This window comes from Pinus tabuliformis, chromosome 1_1 (assembly GCF_031772625.1).
Source record: "Pinus tabuliformis cultivar Carrire ecotype Pingquan chromosome 1_1, CPIR1, whole genome shotgun sequence".
Classification (NCBI taxonomy): domain Eukaryota; kingdom Viridiplantae; phylum Streptophyta; class Pinopsida; order Pinales; family Pinaceae; genus Pinus; species Pinus tabuliformis.
In genome coordinates, this window is record NC_142297.1 from 249516591 (window position 1) to 249543260 (window position 26670).

Below are 26670 nucleotides of genomic sequence, written 5' to 3' on the forward strand. Positions count from 1 at the left end.
ATTTCTTGGGCGGACAACCCTTTGACTCGACATTTTACATTTCGCGCTCCGCATATTTCAGAGTTTTACAATATTTTTACCCTAACTTATAGGCTCTCAGCCCCAAAACTGTTATGCAGGACCTCCGCTACCCAACTGTCCCCCAACACAATCATCATGACTCATCTTGAGTCACTCGTCGGTGCATCAAGACACACTACCTTGGCTTCGTGGTTCACCTCCCTTCGAGTGACGCTCTTCATCCTGTTGCTCCTTTGTTGTCTCCTACAACGCTTCGTCCGACTCCTACTTCGTTGTTATTACCAATTCTCGCAATTGATAATGTTCATTATGCTTCGCTCAGTTAACACAGAACACACCCTCATAGGATTTTAGCTCTAGCAGGGGAGCTGCATACGAGACTCCCTTATACCACCATAACCACTTCCTTCCTTCGTATCTTCTCTTCACATTGTCTGCTGCATCTTGTGTTGCAATTTTGCAAGACCCTTTTTGTTGTCCGCGAGATCCCAATCCTCAAGGTACATTAGAGACGACTTTTTAACTGCACTTATACCAGTGGTCTCCATCTTTCCATCCTTTCTCTTTTCTTTTGTGGTTCGCCAGCCCACTCATGGGCAAGATTGCGGCATCTAAACCAGTTCTTCTTCGTTTCTACCATTTTCCGACATCCCCTACCATTGATGTTGAACTCTGCATGGTGCCCACAACTGTCAACACCATGTTCCTCAAAGAGCCCTGCCTCTCCATCGGCCGAATCACGACCCTCGGGCTTAATCCTTGTGCAAATATAATAAAAAGTTCCATATCGATAAACAACTTGCGTTTTTCAGAAGCATAGTCCGCCTGATGGAAGCCCCCCTGTGATTTGTAAGCATTTCAAATTTCAAATTCACTGTCTCCTGCCTGTTTTGGCGCCCTCATGTTAAACATGTGGTAGATCATTCCATAGCTAGCTCATACCCTTTCTCTTCATTTCCTGCCACCCGCTCCCTTTTGCCATATTGTAGACATATTGTCATGAATAGTGACAACAACGGTCACTTCTCCTCTTATCAATGCAACAATGCACTCCTTTCCACACAACTGCTACCCTTGTGATTGGCCAAATCTATGCACAACCTGGCAATCGCGTATCCTTCCCCGAGACTTCTTTATCATCCCGCACTCTCTTTCAACTAGTTGGAGTGGTGAGACTGTCCTTTGGATGGTTAGCCAGGTGGTCGGCCCACCCGTGTAGAGCTTCAGTCAACTGCCATTCACTCTTCCCAGGAATGGGTCTCCATCGAGTTTGGCAAGCTAAACCATGCCCCCATCGGTAACATCTTTGACAACATAGGGTCCTAACCAATGCATTCAAAGTTTGCCAGGGAATTTCTCGAATTTGCTGTCATATAGTAAGACTAGATCATTCTCCTTGAAAGTGCGTACCTTGATATGGTGATCATGCCACGCTTTCTCTCGCTGTTTATGTACTTGCTGATGGAATCCATCCAAAAACCTTTCCTCCTCCAGTTCTTCTAGCTACGCAAGCCATTCCTCCAAAGACCCGCGGTCTTCCATACCTGTTATTGTCGCTATCTGCAAACTAGGCACAATGTATTCCATAGGCATAACAGCCTCCTTGCCATAGACTAACCGAAAAGGTGTCTGGCCCTTCAACTTCTTACACGTGGTTCGGTATGCCCATAGCACAATAGGGATGTGCAAGTCCCAGTCGTTTTGTTGTGCATTATAGACCTTTGTCAATGCAGTCTCTAGAATTTTGTTGAAATCTTCAATGGTCCCATTCACTTATGGGTGATAAGGCATACTTTGTTGATGATATATCTGGAATTCCTCAGTGACTGTGCTGATCATTTCATTCAGAAAGTGTGTTCCCTGATCGCTCATGAGAATTTTTGGACATCCAAACCTTGTCAGCACATTCTCGAACAAAAACTTTACAGTTGTTGCATTCGTACAGTCCTTGACCAACTGTGCCTCTACACATCGAGTAAAATATTCTGTTGCGGTGATGATATAGCACGCGCCCATCTTCCCTCGTGGCGCGATAGGTCCTATGAAGTTGATTGCCCACTTCTTGAATGGTTGTAGCATCATTTGTGGCTTGAGCAGCATTTCATCCCTTCGCGATGGTTTCCTTGTCCATTGACATACGTCACAGGCTTGGCAGTATGCTTTCAAATCTTGATGCAGAGTGGGCCACCATAATCTTGCGCGAAGAATCTTTTGGGCTGTGGTGTGACTTGCATAATGTTCGCTAGCAACCCCCCCCATGTGCTTCAGCCAGGATCTATCCTTGCTCGAACTCTGAGACATACCTGCATAATATTTCTTTATTGCCCATTTTGTAGAGGTGCCCTACAATCACGGTAAATTCTGTTGCGCGTATCACTAATTCCTTCTTCTACTGAACAAAATATCCTTGCGGCGCGATTCCTGTAGTTAGGAAATGGATTATATCCTCAAAGTGGCCATCCGCTACATGCATTGTATACAGTTGTGCATCCGGGATTCCATCCTCTTAATTTGTGGGATCTTCGCCAGTCTCAATTTTGGACAGGTGATCTCGGCCTACGTTTAGACGTCCCGGCTTTACGACGACCTCGAAGTCATATTCTTAGAATAACAACAATCACCTACAAATGCGGGCCCCAACATAGGTTTATTCACTAGGTATTTTAGCACCGAGTGATCAGTATACATCTTAAAGTGGCCTTCGAGTAGATAGTAGCGGTATTTTTGAAGTGCGTATACCATCGCTAATCCCTCTCGCTCAGTAGTGGAGTAATTCTTCTCAGCTTTTGACAACAAGTGACTTGCAAACGCAATCCGGTGATCAATTCCCTCCGCTCCTAGTTGAGTAGGTATTTCCCCCAACATGATACATGATGCGTCGACATGCACATGAAATTCGTCCCATTTTGGAAAGACCAATATAGGGGTGGATGCCATCTTTTCCTTAAGCGTTTCCAGACTTTTGTTGCACTCCTCATTCCAGCAATAAGTAGCATCCTTCTTCAGCAACTGTTCCATTGGAGCCGTGATCTGGGCGTAGCTTTTTATGAACTTCCGATAGTAGCCCGTGTGTCCCAATGTGGTGCGTAGTTGTTTGACACTTTGCGGTGCTTGCAGATTGAGTATGACGACAATCTTTGCCGGATCCACCATCAGACCTTGATTACAAACCACATGGCCAAGCAGGTTCCCGAAGGGGATGAGGAAAGTACACTTCTTTAGGTTTAGCACAATTTGGTGTCATCGGCAAGTATCCAACATTAACCATAAGCTCGCGATATGTTTCTTCACCAGTCTGAATATGGTCCAGTCATCAAGGTAGACCTCTAAGAACTTTCGTATGAATTCCTTGAATGCAGCTACCACAATGCGGCAAAATATCGTCGACGCATTCTTCAGTCCAAAGGGCATCACCGTATATTGAAAACAACCCCATTCAGTGGTGAACATTGTTTTACTCTTGTCCTCTGGTTGATCTTGATCAGTGGTACCTGGAGAACCCGTTCGTGAAGGAGTAGCTTCCTGCCCCCCGACTTTTTCCAGTACCTCATCTGTAAAGGGTGTCGGGAACAGATCGTTAACATAGGCATCATTGAGCTTCTTGAGATCCACACAAATGCGAATCTCCCCCTTCTGTTTCTTCTCCTACACAACCATAGGACTTACCCAGTCGGACTCCTCGACTGGTACAATAATTCCTGCCACCAGCATTTTATCCAACTCTTCACGGACCTTTACTTTGTATTTTGGATTCAACCGTAGGGTCGTTGCTTAACTGGCTTTGCATCAGGCTTCAACGTTATCTTCATCACTCCCAGGTCTCCTAGGATCCCTTTTAACTCTGTGATTTTTTTGGGAATAAATCTCGATATTATCAAAGCAACTCGATGACCTTTTCCACTGTGGCGTCATCCCAATAGTCCCCAAGTGTTGCATACTTCAGCTCTTCTTCTGTTCTGATATTTACTTGTTTCGTTTTCAATGGTGCCATGATGTCTGGATCATCAATTTCGGGTCCATGCACCTCACGACTTCCCTCTGATTCCAAAATATTGATGTTTTACGGGTCATCCTCATCATCGTCTACCTATACATTGTAACATTCCAGGGCCTAGCTCAGCTGTCGCGACCAGTCTGGCTGCATGATTTCTTCTGGTTCTAGTGTCGTTTTGAAAATGGCAGCCTTCACCAGCTGTAACGTGTCGTCCACGGTATCCATCCATTGATATTCAAAGAGGAATGTCGATAGAAACCCTTCGCGAAAGATATCCCACTCTCCCGTGCCATGTCGAAGCTCTATTTCAATATACCAGTTCCTTGGGATGAAGTATAGGGTATGATAAAATAAGTGCACCCACTCTGGTGGAGGCTCCTTGCCATAATATTTGGTTCATCTGGTGAGGTGCATGCGTGGGTCATCTCATCCATCATATTTCTTCATTATTCGTAGTTCCAGCTTCCCAAATATAATCTGCATCATGCGCCTGCAGCCACGCTAGTCTTTGAAAGTTCCTTCATGAGTGCCCCACCATCGTGCAGGTGTCGCGCGCAATGTCCATTTTAACACATCAAACCATTGGTATTCAGGTACCGCGCTTTTGAACTTAGTCAGGAATTCATCTACTACTGTCAACCCATCATACATCGGCAGTTCGCAGTCCTGAGCTCTAATGCAATATAAGGATTTGGTCATCATATTGCAGTGTAACGTCGTCACTCCATTCAACCTGTTATGCCACTACTCATCTTCTTCGTTTGAATCCCCAATGCGAGATTCATCATAGCCTCATGATATTATTCTCTCCTCCATGGGCTCGTCCCCTTGTTTCCTATACGCAACAATTTTGTAGATAGAATCCAATTCATCGTCCCCTTCTTTGTTGCACACCGGTTCCATGTAGCGCAGTCCTTCAGTCGGCTCTAATGGAATGACTACGCGGAGTGACTTCTTCTCGAATATCATCTTCCGCTGCTTTAAATTAATAACCCCATTCATGTCGGTGGCCTAGTCTATCCCTAACAACACAGGGTAAGGGCTATTTTCGTCCACGATTTCAATAACTTCAAAGTCCGTCCGGGTGCTTGCGCCATCAATATCTACCGTAATTCCTTGCAGCCTTCCCATGGGCAGGATCTTCTACTGATTTTCCATCCGCAATTGGATAGGAGACCATTGTAATGTGGGCTTACCCATGCTCTCCCAAGTCTGTTTAGGCAGTACGTTTGCATCTGAGCCCAGGTCTAGAATGACCTGATCCATCTCATAATCGCATTTCTCGCCCACTTCGCAATGCATGTCTTCCCAATTTTCAAACTACGTGAGGTTCACTCCACCCTGCGCATCTATTTATCAATTCTTGTAAGCCTTTAACTACCTTGTTGTCACGAAGCAATTTTATGCATGTCTCTAAGAAGGTAGTTAGCATCGAGGGATCCTTGTCCGGCTCAGGCCGATCCTTACTACCTAGGGTAGAGACCTCTGCAAAGCTCTCCCTAGCTTCCAGATATGTCTCCCTACCAACCCCTACATCTTCCTTAGTTAAGTTCCCTTTATCCTCTCCTATGATCGCGCCACTTCTCAGTACCATGTTAACTTTGAGGTCTTCGTCGTGGGGTTTGGACCTTGTCATCTGCATGTTTTGCGTCGTTTTAGGTGGCACTGCCCTTTTTTCACAAATTTGTGCTATCAATGTGGGGCAATCTATCAGCTCATGATTGAATTTCTCACAGTAAGTGCATGATATTCTGGTTGGGTTGGTACAATCCCATGCGTAATGTCTTGGTCCTCCACAGTTATAACAGATTAGCTTCCCATGACCCCTTCCAGGCCTCATTCTACCCCGTCCTCATCCGCATCCCTGGAACCCATCACGCATGATCACCACGGCTGGATCCTGACCTCGCGCCTCAGTCTGCATTCTGTAGGCAGGTGACTGGTCCATCAACAATTGATAGCTACTGTTACACAGTAATTTGTCACCATCCCTGTTACTCCTCTTGTCGTACCTTGGAGGACTCATCTTGGGAGCTATAAGGAGTGACAAAGTCTAAAAACACTTGCATCATGTTCCCTTGAGCATATACTTCATGTTTCCTGAAGACACCTACTACAGATTATCCCTGAAAAGTGCCCCTTTTCCATTGGCACAAGTCCACAGTGTCTTACCTGCTCCAATGATGGAGATCCTCAAAAGAGGGCGCGACCACTGGCGCTCTGTCTTAGAGCAGCAGTCGCGCCAACCGAGTTTAGTCATGCTTTTTGCCTTAATGCACGTCCGACTGTTGTTTCCTTCATTACATGGAGCTTTTTGAAGATAAGAAATCAGTCTTATGTCGAGCTCTATCCTATCTCCATCTTTAGTGGCTTTCGGGAAAAAGATGCTAATCCACAATAGGTGTCCCGGTTCGTCGTATACTCCTCCCTTCTTCATCTATATAAGCTTGTCCTTATGCATTTGACAAGCTAGTTGCTAGTGCTAAGAGTCAGAGTTATGGAGTGCTAGATGTTGAGTTCTTGAGTTCTTGGAGGAATGCTAATGAGAGCTAGAGAGGTTATGCTGCTGGAGAGGAGATGCAGTGCAGGACACATATAGTTACTTGCCCAGCCAGGAGAGGTTCAACGTCAGAACCATGGTTGTAACTTTTCCTGTTTAATATTAATTGATGAGCGACTGCTATTATAGTTCCAATCTCATTATCGTTTATGGTGTTGATTTATTTCCTTTCTGACTGAAATATAGTTGTGCTTTGGTAGATTTTATGTTGGTATCTATCTCTCCTTTTGCATGTGCAGGTGTTCGTTCATGATCTGCTAGAGCGAGGGACCGGGAATATCAGCTCTACTTCAAACATAGCGTTGGACTCCAGGTTGGTCTCTCTAATCCACTTTTGATGCATAACTAGGAACTTGCGTGGCAGCGTGGTTTGATTGTGGCTAGTTCTGCTTTAGACTAGTGGGATCGCCTCTGTCCGCAGAGGGGATTTACCTGCCCAACAATTTGGCGACTCCGCTGGGGATTCTATTGAGTTTGTCTTGCATGATTGTTTTTCTCTCGCTTGCCTGAGTTAATGAACTTTCTGAGTCAATTCTGAAATTGCTATCTGTTGTTTGGTCCTTCTGAGCACTGTCAGTTAGACCCTGGGTAGTTATATTTTCTTTCGGAGGTAGTAAACTCGGTTGGCGCATTTTTTCTTCTAACAGTCGCGCCAGTTGGCGCAAGTTGCTCCATAGACACCCACGCCAGTTCACTGTTAGTGCGAGTTGCAGTTTCACAGTCGCGCCATCTCTGTGAATTTTTTCCAGTTTGATAGCTCAAAGCTCCTTAAACTCAGATTTTTTGTTTTCCATATCTTTTGCCTGCTTCTGGAAGTGTGTTGGACCTCTGTGTGACTAGTTGTTACTTTCATCCTTCAGTTGTTTGCTTATTTCTATCGATTTTGTATCCCAGCCCTAGAGTACCTTGTGGTTGTGCATGTCGAGCCTTCTGTGGGACGTAGTGGTTTGATCATCCAGTCAGCTTCTTGATTGTTTTCCGCACTCGTCTAGTGATTCACTTCTAGCTTGCTTGGTTCTTGCTTGACTTCATTTGGTTCATTGAACGTCTTTGCGTTTTCCTTTGCTTTGATAGTTCATCTTCATGTTTCTGAATTGGCCCTTTTGAGTAATTGTTTGTATTCGTGGATATCTCTTGAGGTTTGTTTACATGCATTATGCTATCTTAAAAATCAAAAAACAAAAGAGCTTTTTGCATTATATTAGTTAGCATTTATTGTTATTTGTCGCTTTTAAAAAGAAAAAAAAAAGCTGTTCTTTCTTGTTATTAGCTGCATTAGGATCTTTGTTACTTGCTTGATGATAATTTTGTTTGTGTGAAAAAATATATCTCTACTCTTCTGTAGGTAGAATTCATCGAATGAAACGACATAATTTTGGCATATAGATTGCATCTAGGAAGCTTGGAGAGACCACATACGGTAGGACCAAAAAACTGAAACATAACCGAAGATAAACTTTAAAATAAATTCAATGAACATAACAACGCATTGGAACATAACGCAAATACTCTAGAGGTCTAGGTTAGAAGACGTGTTCCGGCGTCTTTAAACCTGGTAGTTTATCGTCGAGTGGTTGGGTGATTCCTCCACGGTGAAACGATAACTGCCAATACGGACTGAGCTCCCACGTACCGTCGCGTATATACGGGAGACCCCACTAGGCTATTATCCTTTATCCATAGGAAGCCGAGTCTGCCGCCCTACGATTCGCAATGCAGTGAACACAACATTCACGAAGATTGACCACCCGTACCCTAAAAAGTATTATGTGGTTTTGCGAAACGTTTGGCACACCCTTTACCTAGAATCTCCAGAGTAGTCACTTTTGATCCTTTTCAGACTCCCTAAAATAAAAGGTGCCTATGAGCGTCTTGTCACTTTGTGCTCATTAAATATTCGAAGGAGACTAGAGTCATCTTTTATCCTTTTCTCGACTCTTAAAAAATGAAAAGGTTAAGTTCAGTGTCTTAAAATTTATTGGCCACGATAACATATACCCAATTAGATTGTGATTGCGTTAGACTGAGTAGGATTATTTCTCGTTCGATGGCAGCCTTCCCGGCGCCCACCGGCCAAGGTATTCCTCCTGATGGGAACCCTCGTCCCTTTCCTCCTGTTGGAAATGTCGGTGTTCAGTATATCGCAACATTGTCTTTGCCTGGGTTGACCATTGGTTTACCCGTATGGTTGTTTTCAAACTCGGTGGTTTCGAGTGTGATAACTTCTGTTCCGCCACCACCTTCTCCACCCAAACAACGCCATGATGATTCTAAGGTGGAACCCTCCCCTTCTTCGCCCACTGCTGCATCCTCATCTTCTACTTCACCTGGTGACACCTTGGATTTCAGTACCCAAGTGGCTAAGAAGAAGAAGAAGAAGACCAAAAAGAAGAAGTCCCCTAAGGGAAAGGTCACATCTACTCCCAAAATATCTGAAGTAGAAACCCCTTCTGCTCCTCCGCGGAAGACTAAGTCTCCTTGCCGATTATGAAAGGGGGACCATTTTCTTTCTGATTGTCCTGGTATCCCCAGGATCCTAGATGTATGGTCCCGTGATCCAACTCGTCCCTTGTCGTCGCCAATCGACGATACCTCATTAGTTGGTCGGAGAAAAGGGAAAGTTCGTTTCCCTTGTCGACTTTGCGAAGGTAATCATCTCCTTCGCCTTTGTCCACTTATGGATGAAGCTTCCCGTCTGTTGGAAAGTCTGTCAGCTCCTTTACCCCAACTACCCACTCGATATCAGCGTCTTTTGGCAAGTCGCTCTGCTAACCAAGTGCTCAAGCATAATTCCTCTCTGGTCCAACCTTCTCTTCCTGAACCTACCTGTGCTCCGCCGATTCCAGACCAGTCCCTGGTCGGAACGAATGTTGATTTACCTTCATCATCTATGTGCCACTTTATCATCAAGGATGAACCACCCGAGTCTAAACCAACCAAAAGTCCAAAGGTCCAGATTACAAGTGACCCGGTCTTTCAAGAGGTCCAGCTTACAAGTGACCCAGCTTTACCTACCGACATTCCATCCTTAGATAATTTTACATCTGAATCCGAACTAGACAACATTCAAAAGGTCCAGATTACAAGTGACCCGATGCTGCCTACAGAAGTTCTGTCCTTAGATGATCTTACACCTGGATCAAAACCAGCCACAGATCTAAAGATCCAGCTTACAAGTGATCCGGTTTTGCCTTCAGAAGTTACTTCCTTAGATGATATTCTCACTACAAATGATGAAGACCCCACCGTCCAAATTCTATTTATCAACATAGACTCTAATGATCAAGTGAGCATCCCTCTTATTCCTTCGCAACAGGAAGAAAGTCCACCAGAATCTTATCCGGCCGTTTATCCGGTCCCACCTCCAAGCAACCTAGTTGTTTCCTTCAATTGGGATCAACTAGTCAATCCTCGGTTACCAGCCGCCATACCATTTCGAATTATAGTCCAAGTCTATTGAATGGTTATGGCTGGTACAATTATTGATGAGGGATCTCCTATGAGTATCCTTTCTTCAACAGCTTGGGAAGCACTTGGTTCGCCACTGCTTCTGCCTGAGATGCGCAACCTTACAGGTTTCCATCGAGAAACTACTCGACCTTTAGGAGTTCTTCCCAATGTGCCTATCACCTTAGAAGGGAAGAATGTTCAAATGGGTCTCATGGTCGTCCAAGGTCCGCTAGATTACAATTTACTCCTTGGACGAGACTATATTTATCGCATACGTGCGATTGTGTCCTCACTTTTCAGAGTGATGTGTTTTCCGCACGAAGGAAGGACAATCGGGATTGTAGACCAACTTTCGTTCCCCGGTTCACACTTCACATATAGTCATTTACCCTTCCTAAATGGTCTTATTTCCACAGGAAATGCCGCAACACCCGCTCTGATGACGGCAGCTCACCCGGGTGCGTGACTGAAGCCCGGGGGGCATGCATCCTCCTTCAAAATCGAGTCTTTCCCAGTGAACCTTCATTCCATCCACTCCGTGAATGACATGAAGCTTGGGGGGCATATACCTCGATTTGCATCATCATGTTGGGGACATGCAAAAATTTCATAAAATTTAATAAGCATAGTTTTTCGTTTCAAGCTTATGTAAAAAATGAAATTGAATCCAAGCAGAGTTCCCTATGGTTCAAGCTTGTGTAAAAATGAACCCATACCTGATTTGCATCCCGTGATTGCCTTTTATCTGCTAATTTCTGCAAGATGAGCCTTGGTTGTTTCATTCCATCGCCACCATCTCTTTGGCCGATCATATGCTTTCACTTGGTTGTTTATCCTTTCCTGAGGAACCGCAGCGATGAGTGGTTTTATTAGCCAACCTCTTGACCATTACATGTTTCAAGTAAGTTCCACCATTACCGGAACCAATTGCTATTCTTTATACCACTCGTTCCTTCAGGACGAGTCGCCTTTACGCTCTTTTCTGACTCGTAAAATATGAAAAGATTGCCGAGTATTTTTCCTTTTTTGACTCGTTAAAGAAAATAAAAATGAAGGTCTGCTTTCAGCTCTTTTCTGACCATTTAAAGAGGAAAAGATTGCCGAGTTTTCCCTCTTGACTCGTTAAATGTTAATAAGGGGCGGTCGTTTTAAGTTCTTTTTGTCGACCGTTAAAACATAAAAAGATTACCGGGTTTTTGTCGTTTCAAACTCGTTAATGGTTCCGAAACGACGTGGCTTTGACCACTTTTTTACTTTTTCAGGTCGAAATCACTAATTATGAAAAGTACTCCTCGATCGTAATGATCGGGCGGTTCTTTCGGGTATTATTTTATACTTTTTCGGGCCCGAAAGACACAACTTTACGAAAAAGACACCCCTGGAGTTTTCTTTTCTGCTGTCTTTTCAAACTCTCTAAACATGAAAAGACGCCGAGTTCTTCCTTTGTCAGACTCGTTAAAACTTGATGACATCGGATTTTGTCACATCACAAGCACATGCTATCCCCATCAAGCTTGTTAAAAATAACTGGGGTACTCGCCAGAAATGGCGGGGGGAAAAGAAAATTTTTTGACCCATCATTACCGTGACGGCAATATGTCGCTCTTGAACATGGCACTGTTCTGTTTTCGTGTACAGGGTGGGGATATCTCATCTCACATCTTTCACTTGCTTCCATGGACTTGGGTACACTGATTTGACCTCTCATTCACTCATTTCCCCATCATCATGACCTTTGATACATTGATGTCGAATACTGCCAATTCCGTTAATGTGCCGCCGATATGTTCAAGAGAAGTTGACCTCTGCAAAGAAACAACCTCCCTCTGATAGCTCATACAATCTTGATTCACCATATTGTCTCTCTGTCTCGTGTCGATGATGTGGGAAACATTATGGCCCACCTTCGATCAAGGTCACTTCCTCTCGACTTCAACTCATTATCCAGGAAGTTGATCTAGAGACTCCCTTCCTGTGCCTTGGAGCCTGCATGCCTCAATGGCAGGTTCTTCGTGTTCGACGTGAGGTTTTCATCATTGGCCTCCGATCGAATGATTCTACGGGTGTTCGACTTCAGATCATTTATTCACACGCCGTAGATTGTACCTATAGTACCTTGAGGGCCATCGTCATTATTGGTGGTACCTCTTGCGTCTGTTAACAGTTTCCACTATTGACTGGTAATCAGACGATGTTCATGCATGTTCGACATCAGCTCACATATTCACATGTTTGAACTTGTACTTTTGTTCGGGTCGAAATGGAGCGCAAGACCCTGGATTGTGTCTGTTGTAATCCAGGCGTGATTCTTGATACATGACTCATTCACTGGATGGCTGCGACCATACCCGAGTCAATTCATTGATCCTAACTAGATGGCTGCGTCCATACTATGGATCTAAATTATTTATGTACTCTTTTATGGATGGCTGCGACCATACCACATACATCATGTAATTGAACTATCAGTCATGTCTCTTAATACAGATCCTCGGCGGCGGTAACTATATGTGTTCTTATGTGTGTTCTTGTAAAGCATTTCACCCCTCTCCACCTCTCGGACTTCATGCTTTAGGGGGCATCTGTTACACAGTAATTTGTCACCATCCCTGTTACTCCTCTTGTCGTACCTTGGAGGACTCATCTCGGGAGTTATAAGGAGTGACAAAGTCTAAAAACACTTGCATCATGTTCCCTTGAGCATATACTTCATGTTTCCTGAAGACACCTACTACAGATTATCCCTGAAAAGTGCCCCTTTTCCATTGGCGCAAGTCCACAGTGTCTTACCCGCGCCAATGATGGAGATCCTCAAAAGAGGGCGCGACCACTGGCGCTCTGTCTTAGAGCAGCAGTCACGCCAACCGAGTTTAGTCATGCTTTTTGCCTTAATGCACGTCCGACTGTTGTTTCCTTCATTACATGGAGCTTTTTGAAGATAAAAAATCAGTCTTATGTCGAGCTCTATCCTATCTCCATCTTTAGTGGCTTTCAGGAAAAAGATGCTAATCCACAATAGGTGTCCCGGTTCGTCGTATCCTCCTCCCTTCTTCATCTATATAAGCTTGTCCTTATGCATTTGACAAGCTAGTCGCTAGTGCTAAGAGTCAGAGTTATGGAGTGCTAGATGTTGAGTTCTTGAGTTCTTGGAGGAATGCTAATGAGAGCTAGAGAGGTTATGCTACCGGAGAGGAGATGCAGTGCAGGACACATATAGTTACTTGCCCAGCCAGGAGAGGTTCAACGTCAGAACCATGGTTGTAACTTTTCCTGTTTAATATTAATTGATGAGCGACTGCTATTATAGTTCCAATCTCATTATCGTTTATGGTGTTGATTTATTTCCTTTCTGACTGAAATATAGTTGTGCTTTGGTAGATTTTATGTTGGTATCTGTCTCTCCTTTTGCATGTGCAGGTGTTCGTTCATGATCTGCTAGAGCGAGGGACCGGGAATATCAGCTCTACTTCAAACATAGCGTTGGACTCCAGGTTGGTCTCTCTAATCCACCTTTGATGCATAACTAGGAACTTGCGTGGCAGCGTGGTTTGATTGTGGCTAGTTCTGCTTTAGACTAGTTGGATCGCCTCTGTCTGCAGAGGGGATTTACCTGCCCAACAGCTACGACAATCTCTTTCCTCATGGCCCACCGATCTGCAAAAGTTGCAAAAGAGCTGCTGGGGACTCTGGTTGAATTTTGGCAGTAGATGGCAGTTATCTGTGTTATGCAATGGTGTTGTTCCCCTCGTTGCCACATAATTCGCAAAGACTGGGAAGTGATCTTTGTCATGCCCCTGGCTCTTGCACTTTATACACCATACTTCCTCCCAGACTTCTAGGCGAGGTGCCTAGTCCTGTTTTAATTTCTTCATTTCCAAACACAAGTTTTGTATCTACGCTTGGATTTGCTAAACTCCCAACCCCAACTCCTGTAACAGAGTCTCGTGCAACCTCATCATTGTCTCCAATGCTTCAACTTGGCTTGAGATATTTTGTTGTGACAAAGCCGTCCTCAGATGTGGTGTCAATGACGCCACAAACCAAGTGCAGTGTTGTGCATCCGACAATGTCATGTTTGCTTTGTGGATGGTACTTTTCAGTATTTGATCCAGATTTCACGGGGTTTCACCAAGCATCATTGTGATCTCCTTGAACCCTATGATCAACTGTGTTTCTGACTTCAGTCGGCTAAATTCTTTCTTCAATTCGGTCCAGATCTCTACCATCCGGCAGTCAGGTGATCACTTGAGTACTTTATGTACCATGTCAGCGCTTGGTCCTACAGCACACTCACTAAGGTAGCCTTTCTGATATTATCATCCATAATTCTATGTGTGTCCCATACTGACATTACCACAAACCAAAATTGTTTTGGATCTTCACTTCATGCTCCTTTGAATACTGGCAGTTGGATCGCACTCGTCATTTTCAACCTCTGGTTTGCACGTTGATGTACTCTAAACTACTACTGATCTTGATCCCTTCGATCCTCAACTTCTTTCTCTATAGAGTTCTAGTGTCCTAACATCAAACGCCCCTTAGGCAAATCCTGGTCCTGACAACGAAACCATTTTTTGCTTATATAGGCCTGGCCCACATTCAGAAGAGTTATTTAGCCAAACAAATCTGGCAACTACCGGCCCTTTTGGCAACAGCCCATGGAGCACGGACTGACGTCTCACCCGAGGTAGCAAGGGAGGGTGCTGGAACTAGGTTTCCACACCCTTAGGATGTTTAGATGTGGTTTGGAGGCTTTGCGCATTGATCTGCAGCCTCGCGCTGCTTTGCTGCCGTGTAGATCTGAAATAAGGCTACTTCTCAATACTAATTACTTATTGATTTGTTATAGATCAGATCTACTTATGAGGGTCTTTAAGCAAACATTTAATCAAGATAACCAGTGCGTGCACTTACCAGAGATACAGAATTGCATTAACCTAGAACATAAGCATGCGCATTAAGAATCAATAGAAATATCAATCATAAATTAACCAGATCTGCAATAGCTCAGATTAACACAAAGTTTCAAAATCAACTTATCTTTATTTCCACTTTGTCCCTAATACATCTAGATCTATCCTGCGCACTCAGCTGTAGGGGTCCATGCACACAGCTGTGGACTCTATGAAGCCTCTGCGTACATAGCTACGGAGCCTCTATCTCTCATCCAATACCCTCTACTCGGACTTACAGACACGCAAATACCCTTCAAAAACTCATAGTAATACCATTCATTCTCTTCTGGAAAGAACTTCCTTCTAACCTTAAATCCCCACTCTATTTATACATTCCCATGGTCCGCAGACCATGGGTAAGCCAACTTACTCCCTATTATTCTATATTACTTCTTAGGTGGATAACCCTTTGACTCAACCTTTTACATTTCACGCTCCACATATTCCGGAGTTTTACAATATTTTTACCCTAACTTATAGGCTCTAAGCCCCAAAACTGTTACGCGGGACCTCTGCTACCCAACACACCAATAATATTGCAGATTGCCTCAGTTGACCACCGATCATGGCGTTAACCATCGTGCTCAAATCTTGTGGGCATGAGACTTCTGAGTGGCCACTTCTCTACAGAAGTGATCCAAAATTCGGCCACACATACTAGACACTCTTGGAGGGTCAACATGTTCTATATTTTCACCTCTAGGATGCCCTATTATGCCACGTGAGTCACCTTTGTGTTCCTCCAAGCAAGCGTGCCAAGACGATTTGGGAAGCACACTACAGTTGAGCTGTTGGGAATTTTGGGGTCGAGAAAATGGTGGTAGTACTACAAAAGTATTTCTATTGGCCGAATCTTTGACAGAATGTCGGGAAGTACATCATATTTTGCACTATCTGCATCATTGCCAAATAGACCATCAAAAAGTAAGGCCTTCTATACCCAGCTGCCTACCCCTAGTCAACCTTGGGAATCTATCTCCATGGATTACATGTCATGCCTGCCTTCTTGTTAGAAAATTATATATTACAAAGAAATGGAACACATAAAATATTGCAGAAATATAAACACAAAAAAACACATAAAATAAGAGAGACACCGATATACGTGGTTCACCCAATTTGGGCTACGTCCATAGTGAAACAACTAGTCCTTCCTTTTATACTATCCAGCAAACTTTAAAGAGATACAACCTACAGTAGATCTGCTGTAACACCCTCTTCGCTCTCAATCTCCTCTCTCTTTCTCACTCAGAATACAGAGATACGTAGACATAATACAATTCCCTCATATATAGTGAGGGTTTCCCTTCTAGGGAAAAAAACCCTAAAGTAAACATAACTTCTACCGTCAGATCATCCGCCTAATGAACGACCCAGATTGAATAGAAATTACTATACTTTTACAAGGCAATTTTACATCTATTTTTAGCTTCGAGGGTGTTGCCCCTGAACCCCCACCGGGGACCACTGGCCCCCGAAACCCCACCGGGGGACCATTGGCCCCCAGACCCCCCCCAGCCGGGGGGATTGGCTCCCCGGCCTCCCGAACCCTAGCAAGGGGGACAAGTCCCCCCCGCACCCCCCTGTGTGGAGCGGTGTACAATCTTCCTGGGGTATACATCTGGCTGAGACCTTTGATTACGGAAGATAATCAGGCTCCACGCCCGACAATCTCACACTTGGAGACTAATTATAGCAACTCTACCACTGGTTCATTTGCTAGACAATGACTCCACTTCGGACCTGGTTGTTTCTCATCTTCTTCATCATACTTGAAGACCAATTGAAACTGAGCATATTCCTAGCTTCTCCCTGGTTACAACTTTTGTTAACATATCTGCAGGATTCTAGCTAGTGTGTATCTTCTCCAGCTTCAACTGTCCATCTTCCAATGTTGACCGTATGAAATGGTACTTGAGTTGTATATGCTTAGTCTTGGAATGAAATGCATAGTTCTTTGCAAGATTTATGGTAGTCTGGTTGTCACTGTATAACCTACCCAACTCCTGCTTCTTACCCAATTCATCTAGAAACCTTTGTAACCAAATCATTTCTTTACTAGCTTCTATAGCAGTAACATACTCTGCTTTTGTTGTTGAAAGTGCAACAACACTTTGGATTTTTGAAACCCAACTGACAGTTGTTCCACCTACAGTAAATACATATCTTGTAGTTCTCCTCCTATTATCTCTGTCACCTACCATATCTGCATCAACATATTCCTGTAGAGCAATATTTGAAGCACCAAAGCATAATGCTTGATTTGTGGTACCTCTCAAATACTTGAGAATCCACTTCACTACCATCCAATGTTCTTTTCCTGGATTGTTCATGTACCTACTTACAACTCCCATTGCATGTGCAATATCAGGCTTGTGTAGACCATTGAAAACATTAATCTTCCGACTGCTGATGCATATTGAACTTTAGACATATGATCCATTTCTTCCTGAGTCTTGGGACACACCTCCTTACTTAATTTGAAATGGCTAGCCAAAGGTATTCTAACTGGTTTTTCATTCTGCATATTAAACCTTTTCAACACCTTTTCTATGTACTCACTTTGAGACAATGTTAATTTGCGATTCTTCCTATCTCTAGTTATTCTCATACCAAGGATTTGTTTTGCAACACCCAAATCCTTCATTGCAAATTAGTTTGCCAATTTCCTTTTGAGCACATTTATTTCTTGCATGTTAGAACCTACAACAAGCATGTCATCTACATACAATAACAATATAATATAGCTGCCATCATTTTGCCTTTTGAGATAAACACAATGATTAGAGTGACACCTAGTATAACCTTGTTCAGACATAAACCTGTCAAATTTTAGATACCACTGCCTCAGAGCCTATTTTAAGCCAAGCTCTTCTTCAACTTGCACACTAGTTTCTCCTTCCCTTTTACCTCATATCCTTGTGGTTGCTGCATATATATCTCTTCCTCCAAATCCCCATGGAGAAAGGCTGTCTTTACATCTAACTGCTCAATATGCAAATCTTCAGCTGCTACTAGACTTAGAATAGTTCTGATTGAAGTCATTTTCACAATAGGAGAAAATATTTCATCAAATTCTATACCCTGTTTCTGTGCAAACCCTTTCACCACAAGTCTAGCTTTATACCTTTTTCTACCTCCATCTTCTTCCTTCAACTTGTAAACCCATTTATTCTGCAATGTTGTTTTACCTACAGGCAACCTAACTAAGTCCCAAGTCTGGTTATGTGCTGAGGAGTCCATCTCTTCTTTCATGGCTTGCTCCCACTTCTTCCTAGTTTCTACCTGCACTGCTTCTTCATAACATTCTGGTTCACTAGAATTAGTCAACAATACATAATATAAGGAAGGAGAGTATCGTTTAGGGGGTCTACTCATCCTGGTATCTTCTAACAACACTTTTAGGTGTTTGAAGTGCTTGTTGTTGTTGTGGTTGTTGTTCTGGTTGTTGATCATTATGATTTTCAGGCACCATTACCTATTCTGTGATCTCGTCAAGCACTGTGTATTCCCTGTTTTCTTTTTCCTATTTCTTTTGCTGCAGTTGATCCTTATACAAAACCTTTTCATTGAATATGTCATCTCCGCTCCTAATGATTTTATGTTTTTCATAATCAAGCGATAACCAAAATCATTAACGCCATATCCAATAAAGGTACATTTCTTTGATTTTTCCTCAAGCTTTGTTCTATTTTCTTTGTTAATGTGGACAAAGGCTTCACAACCAAAAGTCTTTAAAAAAGAGTAATTTACCTTTTTACTTGTCCATGCCTCCTCTGGAATACCACCATCCAAGGAACTTGAAGGCCCTCTGTTTATTATATAAACAACAGTATCTACAGCATCTGCCCAAAATTGTAAAAGCAATCCTACATGCAATCTCATGCACCTTGCATGCTCCATGATTGTCTTGTTCATCCTTTCTGACACACCATTTTCTTGTGGTGTTTCTGGAACTATCTTCTCTCTACGAATTCTACTCTCTGAACAGTACCTATCAAACTCTTTGCTACAATATTCACCTCCATTGTCTGATCTGAGACACTTCAACCTTTTTCCTATCTCATTTTCAACCAAAGCTTTCTATTTCTTGAAAGTATCAAATACATCAGATTTATTTCGAAAACAATAAATCTAGATTTTTCTGGTTGCATCATCAATAAAAGTAACATAATAACAAGAGCCACCAAGAGATGATACTTGAGCAGGTCCCCATACATCTGTATGCACAAGCTCTAATTTTTCGCTCTTCTTTTTTGTCCCAACTCTAAGGAATCTGAGTCTCTTCTGTTTTCCATAAACACAATTCTCACAAAATTTTAAATCAACATGCTTCAAACTTGGCAGCAAATTTCTTGAGTGAAGAATTTGCATCCCCTTCTCACTCATGTGCTCGAGCCTATGATGCCACAATGTCGTATATTCTCCTGTAGAGGTTAAAGCATTAACAAAATTAGAAATACCATTGCATAAATACAATGTACCAACCTTTCCTCCTTTCGCTATTACCAGGGATCCTTTAATGACCTTCCAGGTTTTATCTGTGAAAGTAGTTACGCAACCTTCACCTCCAAACTGCCCTGTTGAAATTAGATTTTTCTTCAGATCTGGAACATGCCTTACCTCCTTCAACAGCAATTGATTTCCATTTTGCTGTTTTATGAAAATTGTACCCATTCCAACAATTTTATAGGGCTTATCATCACCCAATCAAACTTGTCCAAAATCTCCTTGAACATAATCATGAAAATGTTTCTTTTTAGGTGTGGCATGGAATGAGGCCCCTAAATCTACCACCCATGCATCAATAATATTTTCTAATGAAAGAATCAAAGCATCTTGCAACACATCACCTATTACATTCGCTTCATGATTAGTTTCTTGTTGTGTGTCTCCTTCTTTTCCCTTCTGAGACTTGCAATCTTTCTTCAGGTGTCCTTTCTTCCCAAATTTCCAGCACACTATCCCTGATCTGGACTTGGATCTGCCTTTTCTTGACTTACTGCAATATCCTAGGCTCTTTCCTCTTTCCATTTTTCTTCCCCTAGTCTCTACACTCAAAGCATTACCTGATGTCTCACTGGAGCTTTTTCGTCGCATTTCCTTGCTAAGGATTACATCGACAACATCATCAAACTTTAAAGTACTAGATCCAGAGACAGAGTTACTAATGGTCATACCTAAACCATTCCAACTTTCTGGCAATGAGCACAGAAATAACAGAGCCCTAACTTTATCATCAAAATTTACCCCTATAGAACTTAACTGACTTGTAACTGTATTAAAATCATTTAAATAATCAGAAATAGATCCACCTTCTGAAATCTTCATATTAAATAAACGCTTCATAAGAAATACCTTATTTGAGGCTAAGGGTTTTTCATATAGTTTGGCCAATGTCGACATTAAACCCTTTGTTGTCGTTTCCTTTGAAATATTATACGCTACCGACACCGCTAGGCACAACTGTATTGTTCCAAGTGCCTTTCTGTCGAGAATATTCCATTCTATGTCTGTCATACTCATCGGCTTCTTTGTCTTTCCGCTCAATGGTAGTTACAGATCTCTCTGATACATATAATCTTCCATCTGCATCTTCCACAGCTGGTAGTTTTGGCTGTTAAACTTTTCAACCTTAAACCTACCATCTTCTGCCATTGCTCCCACTCGAACCAGGAATCCTTCTCTTCTGTGAGTTTATCAGCCAAGTAGACCTTTGGCTTTGATACCAGTTGTTAGAAAATTATATATTACAGAGCAATGGAACACATAAAATATTGCAGAAATATAAACACAGAAAACACATAAAACAAGAGAGACACAGATATACATGGTTCACCCAATTTGGGCTATGTCCACAAAGAAACAACCAGTCCTTCCTTTTATATTATCTAGCAAACTTTAAAGAGATACAACCTACAACAGATCCGCTGTAACACCCTCTTTAATCTCAATCTCCTCTCTCTTCCTCACTCAGAATACAGAGATACGTAGACGCAATACAATTCCCTCATATATAGTGAGGGGTTGCCTTCTAGGGAAAAAACCCTAAATTAAACATAACCTCTACCGTCATATCATATGCCTAATGAACGGCCCAGATTGACTAGAAATTACTAGACTTTTACAAGGCAATTTTACATCTATTTTTAGCTTCGAGGGCACTGCCTTAGAACCCCCGTTGAGGGATCGCTGGCCCCTGAACCCCCCAGTCGAGGGGGATCCCCCCCCCCCCCAAACCCCCCCAAGGGGGACAAGTCCCCCCCCTGCACCCCCCTGCGTGGAGGGGTGTACAATCTTCCTGGGGTATACATCTGGCTGAGACCTTTGAATACATAGGATAATCAGGCTCCACACCCAACACTTCTACTAATCATGGAAACAATTGTGTTTTTGTGGTCGTTGACAGGTTCTCGAAGATGGCCATTTTGAAAACCTGCAAGAATAATATCGCAACAGAAGCCACTGCTAAACTCTTCTTTGAATGAGTGTGGGTACTCTTTGGTGTCCCACACTCTATCATCTTAGATCGAGACGGTAGGTTCCTCAGTACATTTTGGTCCAGTCTCTGGTCGATGCTAGACACCAAACTCAATAAGTCAACAGCATTCCATCCCCAAACTAATGGCCATATAGAGGTTGTTAACAGGATGATCGTACACATTCTACGCATGTAAAACTCAAAGCATCCATTCAGATGGGATGAGAGCCTCCCCTATGTTCAACAAAGCTATAACCAAGCTCTCCATATCTCGACTCGCCACAACCCTTTTCAAGTGGGCTTGGGATTCCAGCCACTATGTCCCATTGATGTGGCCATGCCATTTGCAGCTACTCAGGCATATTCAGCTCATGTCCAATCCGAAAGAGATAAGGCAAACAAATTCTTTGATAACATCCAACATATCTGTGAGCAGTTCCATGACATTATGGAGAAATAAAATGCCAAATACAAGCAGCGACATGATCAACATCAGAAGCCACACAAGTTTTAGGTGGGCGAAAAAGTTTGGTTGCATTTGCAAAAGGAACACCTTTCTAGAGCCTATCAAAAACTTAGACCACTCTGATATGGTCCTTACACCATTACCAAGGTTGTGGGAGATAATTCATTTGAGCTCTGCATTCCCCCATTCCTTGGCCTACACCCAGTGTTCACTGTGAACCGCCTTCGACCATACTTTCCACCATTAGTAAACACATCCGACATTGTAGAAAAACTCACACCAACAGAGTTAAATCCATATTGCATGGAACAAGCTGCAACTGATTGGATCATAGACACGCAGATCAAGCACACTCGCTAGTAGAAGATCCAATTGTATCGAGTTGTCAAAGCAGGCCAACTCCTTCACTAGGGCAAGTGGCTCACCAAGGAGCAAGTTCAGCAGCATTTTCCTCATCTGATGGAGGAACTCAACGCAATGGTGACCATTGATTCCTAAGGGGGAGGAATGATCCAAGTGGATATTGGTGGCCACCTGCCAATTCCACTTGGACCCCCACCATTGTTTCTTTCAATTTTTTAGTTTCCTTAATTGTAGCACAATTTACTATTTTTAGCAGTTTTTCAAGTCCTAAACTTCCGAAGTCATTTTGAGGCCCCAAGCGACATCTTTTTGGGAAAAGTGGGAGCAACATGGGTCGGTCCATGGACCCATTTTGCTCATCCCAAAGTTGTAGTCCTCGGATAGATCTTTATAACGAGGTATTGCACACATCAAATGGAGATCGTATGCCAAAGTTATGACCCCGGGAAGTTGATGTACCAATTTACCCAAAACGGGGCCCATAGTTTGGCGCTTCATCTCCTAGGGCTAGGTTTTTGGATGTAGAGGGTTTCTCATTTTTTCTCAACAATAAATAGGCCTTGAGCCTCATTGTAAGACAGTTTAGAGGCATGTAGCCACCACATCTCTCCTCAAAGATAAGCTAACATCGCCAGAGCTAGTTTATTTCCATTTCTATTTGTAAGCATATTTCAGTATTTTACATTAATGAAATGAAGTATTATTTCTGCTACATCTCTATATTTATGGTTATCTCTGTCATTTGTTTCGTTCTTGTTTAAATCCGGATCACTATGTGTATCCATGCTTTCTTCTACTGTTCCTTTTGTTATCACTCTAAAATTTCTCTAGAGTTGTTATGAAAGAAATAATAGAGGTAACCACAAACCTACTTTTGAGATCAGGATCTAGCCTTCCTAATGCTCAGAGAGGGCTCTCTCTTTATGATTTAACTTTTTTGATTTAATTGATTTTAGGCTAGTTATTTAAGCTTTGATTGGGTTTTGATTTTGATTTGGTGGTGGAATTATTGACTTAGATGGATAGAGGGATGTCCTTTACCATTGGGCTATGGGGTCAAATGTTAAGAAAACAGGACTAGATCAAATGCTAAAGATAGTGTTTACAGGGCAAGGTAGTTGAGTAAATTCAGATCTTTTAAGCTTGATGGTGAAGTGGTTTTCAATCAGGGTCAAGGAGCAGTTAAGGGTTCCTCAAACCAGATAATGAAGGAAATGATTGAGGTCAATCGAAACTAGGGAGAAATGAAGGATTCCCTACTCTGGATATCAAAAGAAAACATTAAAATGATTAACTGTTCAAGACAAAATGTGCTTAAACAAATCCTGTAATAATATTCCAGTTATTTCATTCAAATTTAGATAACATGCAAACATGTGAAACACTTAAGAAGATAACAAATTTGACAAACATAAAATACTTCACTAAAGTGGCCCAACACATGAATCCTGTAATGTAATGCCTTTATTACTCAGTCCAGTCTATTGACTTGAAAAAATGGTACAATGAACCCTTAGGTTTCAGATCAATACAACTATAGAAATGTCAAGAAATCCACCCTCTATACTTCGAATTATGAAGTATTTATACGAAAACTTATTACAAAATATCCCAAATTGTCTTGGGAATTATTCAAGGAAAAAGAAATATCTTCATGCAAGAAGATAGAGACAGATATGTAACTGCTGAAAGCTGTCCCTGTTTATTTGGCTCTGCTGTCAGATATTTTGTTGCCTTTTCTCCTTTGCAGTTTGTCTTCCCCGCTAAATGTTCTTTTTACTTTTCCCTTTGACTAATACTCTTTCATTTGATACTATTTAACCTAGCTAATCTGTTGCTTTTATTTCACTGCTCTGTATCTACTATTACCTTCCAATTTCATAGTAAATCATTTAACTTTTCCCAAGTCTTTGTGTCTGGTAATTTAATATTTACCATTCTTTTGTAGACTTCATCTACTTCTATGTATTTTGCAAAGGTGGGCTTGTTTACAAAAAGATGTTTTACCTCATGTTGGAGGTAAAATAGGTTCTCAAAAGTTTATTACAAAACCTTTCCTGCAGGCATCCCTTTCATAGAGGAATTATTGGCTTCTTCCCTTGCCACTTCTCTAATTTTCCTGTTATAGTCTTCATGTGGTATCAACCTATCATTTATTACCAATGGATTTGGAAGATCTTTCTGCCTAAAAGTATCAAACGTAGCCATGAACCTGTCTATAGCCAGCTCCATGGTTTGGCATTTGTCTGCAAGCTACATCATTAAGTTCCTCTTGGTGAGAACTTTCTTCACCTCTAGTATAGTGCCAGTCCTATCAGCTATGTCCAGCACCTACAATTCATATTTATTCTTGGAGTTAAGGAATCGGATTATCTTGAGGCTTCTTCTGGCATATTTCCAAGTTCCGCCTTAACTCTTTGAATTGCTTCAATAGCCTCTTTGACTAAATAATTTTGTTCAAAGATGACTTGTATAGATGGAAAAATACCATTGACAGAGTCAATGATATTGGCCCATAGCTATTCTTTTTCTTGGGCAAGTGGCTCCTTCAATGTTAATTCTTTTTCCAAGTTTTTCATTCTCTTAGTCAACCTATTTGACTTTTGTACTTCATTTTTATGCATAATCTGAGCCAGTTTCTTCTCATCCTTTAGCCTTCTTATCTGTTCTTAAGTCTGTTTATTTCATTGGTCTGAATGGACATGACCTCCATGGCTTTGACCAGTTTACTTGCATCATCACTTGTATGAGTTGTTTTTGTTGTTGAACGTGTTGTTGGTGTAGTTGTTGTTGCAGCTGGAAGTGTTGTAGCTAGTGGAGCTGTTAGGGCCAATGAAGTTGCCAAAGTTGAAGGAACTGTTGTAGTAACTGTGGGAATAACAGTGGGAGTGGCTGTCTCAAGGCTATTATGTTTCAACTATATTAAACTGTCCAATTCATTCTCCATTTCTTTCATTTGAGCATTTAATTGAAGAATGAGATCCATCATTTCCTCCTACTAGGTTTGGCTCTCTAGGACATCCTTGGTTTGTGGATTTTTAGAGGGAGGCAACTTCAATTGTTTCTTCAAAGTAGCAATATCCTCATTCTTCTTCTTTATTATTTTTTATGCTGCCTTGATGTCACTTGGATTATATCCAATCTCAATCACCAAGTCTTCTAGTGACTTGATTCTATTATCCTTGGCTTGTGAGGATGCCTTTTCTAGCTTAAGTTGTGTTGTGATGTTATCCAGTGAGCTTTAAAGTTTTCGCATAGTCATTTATTTCTTAGTCATTGTGAAGTAAATCATTTCACCTACCTGTTTATGGAATTCAATTTGGTCAATGGGGTGAACATCCCTGGCCAAAACTTCGAACTTTGTCTTCTTGTAGTTTGCTGAAGATCTAGGCTGCTAGACTATAAGCTACATAAAGGTCATTTTCATCTTACCAACCTCAATGTCAAAGGCTAACATTAATCAATTCTTATTGGCAGGTGTTTGCTTGAAGTACTAGGCATATGTTTCAGCCTTTAATTCCTCATTTCTCAACTTGATTTCCTTGTACTTCTCTTTTATTTCTTTCTCTTTATCCACTGGCTTGCTGGATGAAGATACTTCAATACTAAACTACTTTTCAATGATTTGAGTATTTGAGGTAGAAGGTTAATCAATTTCTTCTGAAACTCTTGGACCTTTACTCTTTCCAATCATTGTGTCAGTATCAGTGATTTCAAGTGTCTTAATGGTGTCTTCTTCCCCAGTTACAGAATTAAGATTGGGCCTCTTCCTGTAACTGATTTCAAACCTATCATTCGTAGTGTCCATCCCAGATCTAGAACCTTCTTCCCTGGTTCTTTTTACATTTCTGTCCTCATTGGCTAGAGTTTGTAGAAAGGGATTAATACCCATCTGTTCCTGTAGAGCTGGAACATGGAGAAAGGAACTAGTATCAATCTGCTTTTCCACATCTATTAAAGTATTCTCCACATCTATTAAAGTATTATCCAACCATTCTGATTGGTTGGCATATATCTCAATGTCTGGCCTGGGCTCATGTATGAAAGGACTTAACTTGAATTTGAGCCTTAGTTTGTTTATGACTCCATTAGGGTCATACTGCCACATGAAACTTCTTTTGAAGTTCATTTGCTATAATATTTTCTCTGCCTCTTGTCCAGCTTCCTTATTATTACAAATAAAAGGGCCCAATTGGTTTTTGATCTTAAACTGAGTTTTCTTTCTAGATGATAGAAAATTAACCTTATCAGAGTTTATGATCTACCTGAAATATTCTAATGCAAATATCCCCATGGGGAGGTATTTGGGCAACTTGTAGGGAGTGAGTTGGCATCCATATATCCTAATTTCTGTGTGGTCCTGGTATAGATACCAGTCTC